This window comes from Peromyscus leucopus, chromosome 2, assembly GCF_004664715.2.
Source record: "Peromyscus leucopus breed LL Stock chromosome 2, UCI_PerLeu_2.1, whole genome shotgun sequence".
NCBI classification, from domain to species: domain Eukaryota; kingdom Metazoa; phylum Chordata; class Mammalia; order Rodentia; family Cricetidae; genus Peromyscus; species Peromyscus leucopus.
The window spans coordinates 7,971,929-7,985,142 of record NC_051064.1 but is presented as its reverse complement, the minus strand read 5'-3'; positions in this window follow the sequence as shown (position 1 = coordinate 7,985,142).

The following is a 13,214-nucleotide window of genomic DNA, read 5'->3' as shown; positions in this document are numbered from 1 at the left end:
TGCAGATCATACATTTTTAACTAACTTCCTAGAAATTGAGGTTATTTATAATTTTTCTAACAGTAAATATTATAGTATATTGTATTTTTTCTTGTCATCATGGGCCATATTAATTGCCCTGTGTTTTTTCTATAAATTAAAAAAAGTGTGTAATATTGTTTTTTTGTTTTTTTCATACTGAAAGAAGATGCTTTTGTGATGATAATCATTTGACAAAACATAATCTAGAAATAGTTTCACAGTCCCCTATCTTTCTTGTTCCTCATGCATGCATTTAATTTCATTATTCTTAAGAATGGAATATGATTTTCATTTGTCCGCAGGAGGTAGCATATACAAAAGAACTAATGAGGAAAAATGGAATGAACAGAGCCATTATCTTGCAAAGTCAGCCTCTAGCATCCTTTCTGTAATGGCTGGTGCTATGCAACCTGTAAGACCTTCGATGGAAGTTTGCCTGTGTGGTTGTGATGTGGTGCTGAGGGAAAGTTGGGTACAGCTGGCAAGGAGGGTTACTAAAGTTATGTTTTAAACCATGCAGGAATCTATGAGAAGGACAAGAAGAATGTCTTTTGGTTATTGCTCTGCTCCCATTTCTTCTGATGTCTTCCATTATTTCCAGAGCTTCTCAGAGGCAATGGTTTAATGGCGCCTCTGGAAAAACCAACTTGAGTTCACATGCCAGAATTTCACCACCTCCAAGGAGAAGGTTCTAATTACAGTGTGTTCTTCAGGATATGCTCCATAGGACTCATATGGATTGTAATACTTATGATCAGTATTTCCTCGGCTTTATCTATGATATAACTTTCCATTGAAGTGCAATCTCTTAACAGTATTATTTCTTTCTTCGACACATTTTACTAATTGTCAGAGTTGATTTTCCAAAATAGACATTTTAATTAATAACTATGTTGTCACCTAGAAATTGAAATGTATTTTAGATACCAACTTTTCTAAAGCTAATCATGTTTCTTATTTTACTTAATTTTATAATTTTTACATTCGATTATTGCTGTGGATATCACTCTATGTAAATAAAACACTGATGGCCAATGACCAGGCAGGAGGTAGGTGGGACAAGGAGAGAGGAGAATTCTGGGAAGCGGAAGGCTGGGGGAGAGAGACTGGAGCCACCGCGAAGAGAAGAGCATGTAGAGACGCCGGTAAGCCACCAGCCACGTGGCAAGCTATAGATTTATAAAAATGGGTTAATTTAAGATAAAAGAACAGTTAGCGAGAAGCCTGCCACGGCCATACAGTTTATAAGTGATATAAGCGTCTGAGTGATTATTTTATAAGTGGATTGTGGGGCTGCGGGGCTTGGGGAACCTGGAGAGAAGCCCTCCAGCTACAAATGGCGCCCAACGGCTCGAGTTTCCACCTTAAACCTGAGAATATTTAATAACCAATTCTAAACAGAGCCAAAACCAGGTTCCTGCTTCTTGTCTCATATGAGCAGCTAGACGCCGCAAAACGCAGGTTTGAACACTGGCGGGTTCCTGGCGGGTGCGTTTGACCGGCAGTATGGCGGAAATGAGGCATCTGCCAGCGGCAAATTAAGCTGTGTGGTAGATTTAGTCTTTACTAGTATTTAAAAAAAAAAAAAAAAAAAAAAGAGGTTTCTGGGCTACATGCTGCTTTGATAAAAGCTTAGACCCACTATTTCTGAGACTTGATGACTCCCAGAGCTGGCGGAAAACGTACCACTGCCATGTTGGGAAGCTGAAATGGGCGGAGCCACCAGCCACAGCGCCGTTTCAGGCTTACAATGGTACAGTTTAAAGCAATAGGCTCAAGGCTCAAGGTAATATAAAAAATAAGCCACGTAACGATGGCTACCACACAGAGAATCTGGATTATGTTGTCTTTGATATTCGTAACTGAAGAAAAACATTTGATTACAAAAGCTGTTGAGTTATGCCAAAATGTATATTTTAAAAGTACCTTGACTTCAAAATTTGGATATAAGGATATGTTACTTTGGAAAAGAAGTTCTGCTTTTGTCTCCACAGAAAGCCAGAGGCTGTGGACTTGTTCCAGATTAAGATACATCAGGTTTCACCAGCCAAGACCCCCTGAAAGGTCTCCGATGACACCATGGCCCAGATGATCCAACATCCAGACCGGTTTCAAGGCAACTGGTTCACACAATACAGCCTCACGGACTACCCCATAGGTCTAAAATTTTCTTTGTATCCCCATAAGATACAGCACCCCCCTCCAGCAGGAAGTAGTAAGAGATGCTACGCCCAAATTCCCAAATATACCAAGCTGGCTTTAGAGGTGGAATTGGCTCACTCCCCCTCTAAACCCAGACATATTGCTTTAAAAAAAAAATGGTTAAAAGATTCTTGTGTCCCAAATCAGAAGAGCCCTCTGGTGTGGGACAGAGAAAAACCAATATTTTTATTTAAAACAGGTTGATTATAAATGTGATCTCTTTCTAAAAAAGAAAAGGGGATATAATATAGATATATAGGAGGATATGGAGATGATAAGATAAAAGGGTAGATTAATGAACCTACTTTTAAAGAACAACTTGTTTAAAATGTTTTACATTGGTATAGATTTTAGTTTATTAATACAAACTTGAAGTTAATTTTGTTATACTGTATATATATATTTCTATTCTTGTTTGAGGTATTATGTTTAACTCATTTAAAATTGTAATGGATGATTAAAAATAGATTAATAATCAGTCATCTATGATAATCATATTTGTAGCCATGTTAGTTAAGTCTTCTAGGTATACATAGATATATTTCAGATAGATAGGTAATCTTCAAACACTTCATAGACCTAGAGAATATGGCATTTAAATAACTTAGAATTCTGTTGACGTGAGACACAATTGCTCCTGGCTGCACCAATTGATCCCGAGAGAATGTTGGGCTTCTAAGACATTTGCATTTGGAATTTTGTCTTTTTGGCACAAAATGGCCTACTGGGCAAAGAACTGCCCTTGCCTTGACGGCTGACAGTACAAATGCAATGCTGTCCTTTCTGGACAAGCGGGACACAAGGAAAGCGACCACTGTACTCTGCCAAGACAGGGTAAGATGGTCTCTCAGAATTCCTGCTTCTGAAAATGGTCTGTCAGATACTCTAGGCCTGTAGCCAATTTGAATGCACCAACAATGCTGAAAAACATCAGGTGACTGTCCAGGCTGCCAGCTGTCTTGGTCTACTCTTGCAAGATTCCCGAAGTTGCTTGCATCCGTCTACCATTTCTCAGGTACCATTATGTTCCTTCTCAGGTCTTTGATGTGGTTGAAGGCTAGATAGTCGTATTTTCCTCAGTTATGATAAAAGATAAGTTAGCTATAAAACCTTAAACTCACAAATATAAGATAGATAGGACATCTTCTTTAATATTGTAACTATAATTCTTGCTCGGTAATTGTTTTGTTATATGTAATTTTACCATGTTAAAGTTAAAACCTTCCTTTTTAAAAAAAGAAGAAAGGGGAAGTGCTGTGGATATCACTCTATGTAAATAAAACACTGATGGCCAATGACCAGGCAGGAGGTAGGTGGGACAAGGAGAGAGGAGAATTCTGGGAAGCAGAAGGCTGGGGGAGAGAGACTGGAGCCACCGCGAAGAGAAGAGCATGTAGAGACGCCGGTAAGCCACCAGCCACGTGGCAAGCTATAGATTTATAAAAATGGGTTAATTTAAGATAAAAGAACAGTTAGCGAGAAGCCTGCCACGGCCATACAGTTTATAAGTGATATAAGCGTCTGAGTGATTATTTTATAAGTGGATTGTGGGGCTGCGGGGCTTGGGGAACCTGGAGAGAAGCCCTCCAGCTACAGATTATAGAATAAAATGGCTTCAGAGGAATCATATATATGTACATAGCATGTAATTTTCCACTAAGAGAATTTGAAGACTGTACTGATAAATTATAGCAAAAATTTATCTCAAAACTCAGATGGAATCAAAATAATATTTTATATATTTTCTCCCTTTCATAAATATATACAATGTGTTATGATTACATTCAACAGTATCCTCTCATACCCATTCCTTTCCTTCTGTACCTTAGCTACTACCCAAATAGTTCCCCTTTTACTTCAGTGGCTCTCTTTGTGTGATTTTACTTTTAGATCCACTAAGTTTAACTAGTATTAACTGTATGAGCATGGATAAGGGTCATTTTCTTCAGGGTAGTCAACTTTCCAGTGGCTATAAGCTGAAGAAAATGACAACCCCCCCACACACACCTCATAGATCAATAATGCTATCTTCCGCGAAAAAGCTGGGCCTCATGGCTAACTAGAATGTTGAATGGCATACTTTTGTTCAAGGACGGAGAATTAGCTTCTTTTTGTCCTTTTGTCAGGGCCTCTGAGAAAGGCATGGATTAACCTGGATTTCCACAGTGAATGCAGTGGGAAATTCATAACTGAATGGTATTGCTTCACAATATTTTCTCCTATCCTTTATATCTCCCTTTCCTTTTTAAACTACCAAAGATAATTTTCATATTTGTTAGCAAGTTCATTCAGTGTATTTCCAACTAGGTTTTTCTAAGATCCTTTGTATAATTCTTTAAAAGTCATTCAAAATGTAATATATATAGTTTTTGATAACTAGAAATATATTTTGCTAACAAAATTTGTAATAGCTTAGGGATGTGAAGGTGAAAAATTGAATAATTCAGACAGTAAGTTGAAAAACTGTGTGTATGCATGGGGGTGGCTGGGTGGATAAGCAGAATACATTATATATATGTAAGAAATAATCAAAGAACAAATGTAATGATATTAAAAATAAGTAAAGGGAAATTAAAGTTGTTTCCGTGTGGGTGATAGTGCAGCTCAGGTGTAAAGAGTATACTTAGAATGCATTTATTTATAGGGGAGTAAAACAAAAGACTTATCAAGTGCTCTTTATATTCTATGATATTCTACATTCCCAGGGTTATCCTTCTAGGAATTGGGCTTATATCAGATAATGCAAATTACAGTTTGTCTTTATTTTAAAGATGAGTCAAGTTATGGTAACATTCAGCTCAACTACTTTTTTTCCAGGCAGAATTTTCCGTATCGTCTGTTGCTGTTTAAAATGTGCTGCAGAGTGGTCTCAGTGGTACAGAGCACTTAATGCACAGGATCCATATTTAATAGCCAGCCCCAAACTGTGAGTTACCACCATCCATTCAGGGAGATATGAGGCCCTCTTCTGATTTTTGTTGAAAAGAGACACACAAATGGTACACAAATACATATGCAAGTAAAATATTAATATATACAGAATAAAATAAAATATATAAATCTTAAGAAATTTATAATATTAATACTTTAGGATTTATCTGTGTCAAATAAATATAATTAGTCTTTAAATATTAAATATATTCATAAATCATTTAAAATATTTTTCTTTGAATCAAAACATACCATAGATGACAAATCATGTTTTATTTTTAAATTGTACTTTCTAGTGTGCGTACTTAAATGAAACCAATATTATTATTCTGGAATAATTTATTCTTTTATACATAAAAGCACACATATGTACAGTAATAGTTTACATTTTTGTACTCAATTCTTCTCAAGTTACATTTGCCATCTTTTCATGTCAGTTTGCATACACACTAAATATATGCCTCTGAAATTTTTCTAGAGTAGCAAAATATGAAAACAAATTTAGCATTTTACAACTGAGTCAAATCAATTAATTACATCATGGCCTTTTAAAACATTTGTTAAGTCAGTGATTTTCTATATATCTGGACTTTCTGTAAGATTTGTGGGCAAAACCATAATTCAAAGAGAAGCACAGGAAATGGGAAGTTTTAGCTTCATACAGACTCTGTACCAATCATGTTTGTTTCATTTCACCTGAATATGTAGCCTTAATATTCTATACACAATATTTTTGGAAGATTTCAACTAAAACTATGGAATTTATTATGAGTTCATTATTGTTTGGAGGCATTAGCTTCCAGTAATTTGTGGAGTCTGGCCTTTCTGCCTCCATTTTATGAGCTACTAGGCATATCACGCTGTTAATTTTCATCTTAGCATCAAGAGTCATATGTGATTGCGAGAAAAATTCATTCCTGTACGAATTATGCTATGACAATTTCTAGATAACCATAGGGTGAATAAATGCAATATCTCAGTTTTATGTAATTTCTAGTATTACTTAGAGGATTTTAAAAGATGATATGAGTGTTGGACACTCTTTAATCCCAGCACTCAGGACACAGAGCCAGGCAGATCTCTGTGAGTTTGAGGCCAGCCTGATCTACAGAATGAGCTCCAGGACAGCCACCAAAATTATACAGAGAAACCTTGTCTTGGAAAACAAAAAACAAAACTAAAAGATGATGTAAGCTACACTTAGTTCTTACACTGTTTATTTAAGATAGAGGGAGAGTGGAAATAATTTGTTCTTATGAACACATTAAGTATACTAATATGTTATCAATAACAAAAACATAATATATTATATATAATAATGTTTTAGATTACTTGTTAAATGTTTTAGCATATAGCTGTTTATTATGTATTTAATTTATTTTAGATATGTAAGAACCTTCCACATCATTTAGGACCAGAGACATATAAAACAGTATGTGTGTACTTAAGTTTTATGTATGATGATTTTTCAGTAACAAATCACAGAGAATTGGTATATCTCAGTAACGATTATAGAATCTAGTGGTATTATACGTCATTTAATAACTTAAATATCATGTTGTTTAATACAAATCATATATATGTAGTGTGCTAGTTTGAATGAAAATGGCCCCATAGGTTCATAGGGATGTGTGGCCTTGTTGGAGTAGGTGTGGCCTTGTTAGAATAGGCTTGGTGTTGTTGGAGGAAGTGTGTCACTGGGGGCAAGCTTTGAGGTTTCAGAAGCTCAAGCCAGGTCTAGTGTATCTCAGTCTCTTCCTGCTTCTGGCAGATCCAGATGTATAACTCTCAGCTCCTTCTCCAGCACCATGTCTGCCTGCATACCTCTGTGCTTCCAGACATGATGATGATAGACTAAACCTTTGAACTGTAAGCCAACCCCAATTAAATGTTTACTTTCATAAAGGCTGCCATGGTCATAGTATATTTTCATAGCAATAAAAACCCTAACTAAAACATTTAGATATAAACCTAAAAGAAAAAAAGAAAACTACTAGTAATAAATATCAAGACTTATTAGAGAGTTTCATTAATGAAAATGTTATGGTTTTATAATATTGTTAGATGATTAAGAAAACAGAACAAACTAGAAACTTCTGAAGTTGAACCACACATTTGTGATCAAATGACTTTCAATGAGTATATGAATATTGGAAAGAATACATTTTCAGTCAATATTATTATGATAATTGTTGGTATCTGTATGCTAAAACTTGTTTGCTTGTCCCCTTCTATATAAAAAGCGTATCACAAGGAATCATTCGTTCCTTTTAGCATTTGTTAAGTTACTTCTTTGACAAGTCCATACACACACACACACACACACACACACACACACACACACACACACACAAACACACATATATATAATTGTTTTTCTTTTACCTCCACATTCTCTTCATTGCCCCCGCCCCCACTTCTATAAGCATTCGCCTCCTTCCTACCTGTCTCTTTCCAAGTTTCATGACTTCTGGTTTGTTGTGTGATGCTCATAGTTTAATCAGGGTCACTTCTGTTTCCACTTGATTGAAACTAGACTGAAGCCTTGAGAGGACACTAAAGGTATTGAAGTTAAGGACCCCACCCCTGCTCTCCTGAATTAGTCCGTAAGAAGTAGTTTACTAGAGAAGGAACAGATCCCCTTAGTGTCTCCTCCATCCTCATCAGGATTTTAATGGACCCAATCTCATTTAGCATGCTTCAGGTGTCCTTTATGTTAATGTACACATGAGAATTTCCCTTATGTTTATGGTTTTTACAATACGCCATTGAGTACCTGAGCTTAATCCTTTTACTCTGTCCAACTTCTGCTAACATTTCAATTACTTCTGCCTTTTGCTATTATGAGTGATTGAGTGATGCTGGTATTTCCATTTCTATGAAAGTAGCTGCTAGAATTTGGTGTATACCTCAAGTAAACATTTAACATTTTGGTTTTGCTTGTTTGCCATTTTCTGTTTTTTTTTTTTTCTTTTCCTCTTTGTCTTGTGAGAAAAGGTAAAACTTTCCATGGTATCTGCAGCATTTGACATTTATATCAATGATGTGTGAGCATTCTACTTCCTCACCATTATGAGAGAGAGAGATCCTACTACATGTGAAATGGAATCTTCTGGGTTTGATTTGTGTTTATCTGATTATGAAGCACAGTTATTTCTTAAGGGATTATAAGCCTTTTTTCTACCATATTGACTGAGTCATTCATGTTTTTTCAATTTTTTTCATTTGTTGTATTGAGTCATGGGAGTTCTTTATATGTATTGAGTTTCATACTCTTACATATGATATAAGATTTTTTCTATCTCTCTCTATTGTCAGGATCATGTCCTTTAATATACAAACTTTCCAAATTTGTTAAGTCTAATTTACCTTACTTTGATTGCGCTAGCTTTTAGTTTCATATCTAAACAGTTATTGCTAAGTTTAAGTTCTTAAATATTTTCTCATGTTTCATAGGAGCTTTAAAATGCTACCTCTTAAAGTTGTATTTTTGATTAATTTGGCCTTATTTTATATGTGGTATAAAAATCAAGATACACTTTTATTATTTGCATTTGAATACCCGGTGTTCTCAGTAACAGTTGACAAAAATAAACATTTCCCCATAGGAAAATTTAAGACTCATTGAACATCAGTTGGTTATATTTGTAATGGTTCATATCTGAATTTTTAAGTATGATCTGTGGGTCTTGTATTTTTCTCTATGCAGGCAACCATATGTGTTAAGTTTCAAACCCAGGACAAATTCAATGTATCAAAATAGACTTAGCTGCCAGTTTCTCTCAGCATCCCCCATTCCCTACCTGTTACAGGGTGTGGCTGGCATATTCCACAGTCTGTCCTGAACTCGCATACCCAGGCACTGAGCTGCCCTTCTCCTAGAGGCTCTTCCCTAGATAAACCAGAGATTTGGTTACATTTTTGTACCATTGGCCTCCTGGCATCTATACCTAGTTCCTCTCTATCCCAGTATTCCTCCATGTCCCAGCTCAGTCTGTTCATGTCCATTCTGGACTCTCCCAGAAATCCTGCTTCTACCTACAATCTCCCTTTTTATCTAGAATAAACTTTCTACTCCACCATATCTAGGATCAGGCATGTCCTTCCTTTTCCTTTTTGTTTCTTTTTCCCACAAGGGCAAAATGCATAACATTTGTTCATTTTTAAGATTGTTTTGACTGGTAAGTATATTTTAAATTTTATTTAACTATTAGTATTGATATTTCTGTACCTACCAATAATATAACTCAGAATTTGTAACTATAAATTGCACTGGGTGCTGCATTGCACACCATCGACCTCTGAAGTGTCAGCTTCCACCTTTGTTTCAAATTGTCATGTAACTCCAAAGTAATTCCTTCCTTGTCATGTTGCTATTAAAGAGAGTTTCATTTCCCTCTCACACATCTGAAGATTTTCCCATTTCCCTTCTGTACTGACTTTTAGTATTTTTCTCTGGTCAGCACTGATTCACCCCTTAATTCTTATTGTATGTCTGAAGGTATGTTCTATATTAGAGTACATTGTGTTCAGACTTTAGAATAAAAGGCATTGTTTTGATGTGGGGTAGTATCTTAAATATCTCAGGGATACATTTTTCAATAATATTCATATCCTCTAATTTTTTTAATTTCCTTTCAGTGTGTTCTATACTTTATTGAACGTGTATTAATGCATCCTCAAAGTGTGGATAAGGATGTAAATATCTCCAAAGTCTCATATAAATTATACCATAGATACCAACCTGTATTGCTTTGGGGAGTTGGTATAAACATTAGAAGGTGTAGCTTAGTAGATAGAAGCTATATCACTGGCTCTGTGCCCATGAGGCATGTATTGGAAGCTCAGATCCCATTTTCTGCCTCTCTCCTGGCCTCTAGCTATTGTGGGGGTGAACAGATTTATGCTGTGAGAGTCCCTCTGCCTGGATGCTCAGCCTGGAAATAGGCTCATAAATTATGGACAAAACAACCATTAACTAAAATCACATGCAATAATTTACCACTCTTCATTACAAATTTATTTTCTCAGATATTTATTCCAACAATGGATAACTTCCTAGTGCACCTGTTGTTACTAAGGAAATATTTTTGCTTTCAATTCTATCAATACATATATTTTGAGTCTCTCATGTCATATATACATACAATTCCTAAGATTTAATTTTTCTTTTTAATTAATGAGATAAGGTGTAGTTATATAGCTTAAGCTATCTTGAAATGCAGATCTTCATTCTCCCTTTCTTGGATAACAAGCATTTCCCCAGAGATTCCTGGCTTTCCCAAAGCTTCCTGTGGTTGCTTCATATGGAATGTTTTCTCCAGGCCTATTAGTCTTTTTTTTTTTTTTTAAATCACTCTAAGTAGGGCATGCCCCTGCCTTCTGGCTGCATGCTTCCAAAAATAAATACCTGCAATCTTATTTAGAACACTCTGTATGTGACATGTGGTTTCTCTTGCTGCCTTGAGGATTGATTTCTTTTTGCTGTAGCTCTCAACCATTTGATGACGGTTTGTTTTAATGTAGATCTTTTTGAGTTTATATCATATATTTTTGAACTTCTTGGATGAATTAATTTATAAATTTCAAGAAATTTCAGAGGTTTTTTACATCACATATTTGAATATGTTCTGTCTGTTGTATTTTAAAAATGATGTGAGGGCAGCCTTGGTAGGTGGGGCCAAGGGGCATGATGGAAAGTCACTCACACCATTTAGGTGACACCCACATGGAAAGTTTTATTAAGGGGACAAGGAAGTGGGGAAAGAAAGAGAAAACAGCCAGTTTCTGAGGACGTAAGAAGAAGAAAAAGAAATAGAAAAGGAAAGAAAAGGAAGGAAGGAAGGAAGGAAGGAAGGAAGGAAGGAAGGAAGGAAGGAAGGAAGGAAGAAAGGAAGGAGATGTATTACATGCTACCTCATGGCAAGAGAGGAAGGAAGAGAGAGAGAAGGAGGAGGGCTTTTTTCTTAAAGAGGACTTTGCATAAGATGAAGTTGTCAGGGAGCATGGTGGGCCAGAATGCTAACATCTCTCCTTTTTTGATTATTATAGAAACATGAGTTATGGATAGCAAGTATGGTGTTGAGTGAGGGTGCTGAATTCTTGAGACTGCTTCCTGTTGATTTTAAGATGAAGTGGGGAGGGGGAAGTTGGAAGTTGGGTCATGCACAGCAGGTGGTGTGAGTGAAGAAGAATTTAGTGAACTGTCATGTGGAGACCTCAGGCATCTGTTCCTTGAGGGAGTTGAGAAGGCAGGTTTTAGGAAAAATAAATAAATTGTTACCATTGGCTCATGAGCAGAGATAGTCAAGCAAAGAGTGATAACTGCCAGAAAGAATGAGACAGAGAAGTGCACTGGATGTACAGAATAGGCAAGGGTAAATGAGAGAGACATGAAAGCATATATGTCCTTCATTGGGACATCATAGAAAACCAGGTTCCAGTTGCTGAGTAGATGCCCATTTGAGCCTGGAGAGGTGGTACCAGCAGTGAAGTCCCAGGAACTTGGGGAAATGGCACACCAAATCAAGGGATGAGGTGTTCAAGGAGTACAGGAGTCAACACATCTGCTGTTTCTCTGGAGATGGGAAATGCCTCTGTCCATACTGTAAAGGTGTCAATAAATTAGGAGGTAATGAAGTTTTTATGAGTGAGCATGTGGGTGAAGTTAACCTGCCAGTATTAACCTGGTTGGTGTCCTTGGCTGGTGCAGTGGCCCAATGAAACACATCTTTAAATCTATAACTAGAGAAAATTTACTGAATGAAAGTGGTTGAGTGAGTGAAGGAGGAGAAGGGAGGCTTCCCTACCCTCTCTATTGCTAACCTGTTTCTAAAAGCTGGAACCAGTAAAGTCCACAGAAATATAAGGACTCCCAAGACTGTCTGTAGTCAGTGCTCTATCAGGTTATCAAACTGTATTTATCAATGTTAAATATTTGAACCTCCGAAGTTATATCTGAAACCAGTTTATCCTGTAACATGGAGTCTGTGAATGAGGCACAGCTGTCTGTACTTTTAACAAGAAATTTATTAATGATCTACCAAGAGGTTGGAGGGAGAACTATAGAACTGGCAAACACCATCATATCTGAGAAGGATAAGTAAGTGAATAGAAATGAGACAGCTTTCCTATCTTCACATAAACAAACCTTAAAGCACCTTCTTTGTTTTTTCTGAGTCCATTTTTTCTTTATTAAAAATTTTAAATTTATTTTACATACCAACACAGATCCCTCTCTCATAACTCCACCTGATCACCCCCAGCCTTCCCCTCAACCCACCCCATATCCCCTCCTTCAAAAAGGTAAGGCCTCCCATTGGGAGTCAGTAAAGCCAGGTATATTCAGTTGAGGCAAATCCAAGTCCCCACCTCCTGCATCAAGGCTGTGCAAGGTGACCCACCATAAGCAATGGGCTCAAAAAAGCCAGTTCATGCACCAGGGATAGATCCTATTACCACTGTTGGGGTCCCTCACACAGACCAAGCTACACAACTGTCTCACCCATGCAGAGAGTCCAGTCCAGTCCCATGCAGGCTCCATAGCTGATGGTGAAAATTTAGTGAGTTCCCACTAGCTTGGTTTGGTTGTATCTGTAAGTTTCCCCACCATGGTCTTGATGTGCCTTACTCATAGAATCCCTCTTCCCTCTTTTTGACTGGACTTCCCTCCAGAGCTTGGCCTGGTACTTGGCCATGACTTTGTGCATCTGTTTCCATCAGTTACTGAATTAATGCTCTATGATGACAGTTATGGCATTCACCCATCTGGTCACAGGGGTATAAATAAGCATGTCTGGGTCTAGCGAAGGAAGAGCGAACCTAGAGCCAGCTTTCCAATAAAGAACAGCACACATAACTTTCTTGAGAAATAGACCAAACTTTCCAATTGAAATCAGAACCGGATGGGCTGGTGATATCTCACTGCACTGTCACAACAGGACATGCTAGTAAAGATGGCTGCCACCCACAGTCATGTGGTCTTTTGTTTTCTACCAAGAGACAAGGAGCAGATAATCAAACATTCAGAAATCAGTCAGAAACAGAGTCATGTGGCCATG